The sequence below is a fragment of the Arachis ipaensis genome, chromosome B08, assembly GCF_000816755.2.
Source record: "Arachis ipaensis cultivar K30076 chromosome B08, Araip1.1, whole genome shotgun sequence".
Taxonomy (NCBI): Eukaryota; Viridiplantae; Streptophyta; class Magnoliopsida; order Fabales; family Fabaceae; genus Arachis; species Arachis ipaensis.
In genome coordinates this window covers 120,235,567-120,235,992 of record NC_029792.2, presented here as the reverse complement: position 1 = coordinate 120,235,992, position 426 = coordinate 120,235,567, and positions in this window count along the sequence as shown.

Sequence of the window (426 nt, the reverse complement as noted above, 5' to 3'; positions counted from 1 at the left end):
CTTTTCACTTTTCAAAAAAAAAATCAGTTTCCTTTTTAAATTATAAATACAATTCATTAATAATTTAGTGTAAACCTATAAAAAAAAAGTCTAAATATTTTTGTATTGTATCAAGAAAATATTATAGCCCAACTTCTTTAAAAAGTAAAATATAATTATCTTTCCAATGCATTCATATACTCAAAGAAACACTTTCACTTTTGCAGTTCAGCAGCAGTAATGTTTTGTATTCTTTTTTATCTCTTTAATTTTTTTTTTTTAATCTTTTACTCTTTGAGACTTTGACTCTAATTTTTTTCTACAAATTAAAAAAAATTCTAATTCAATAAGTCATTTGTCACTTTTCTTTTACAAAATAATTTTATTTTTACTCTTTTTTCTAGTGTAAAGATACTATAAAACTAATAACTAAGACATATAGTGATA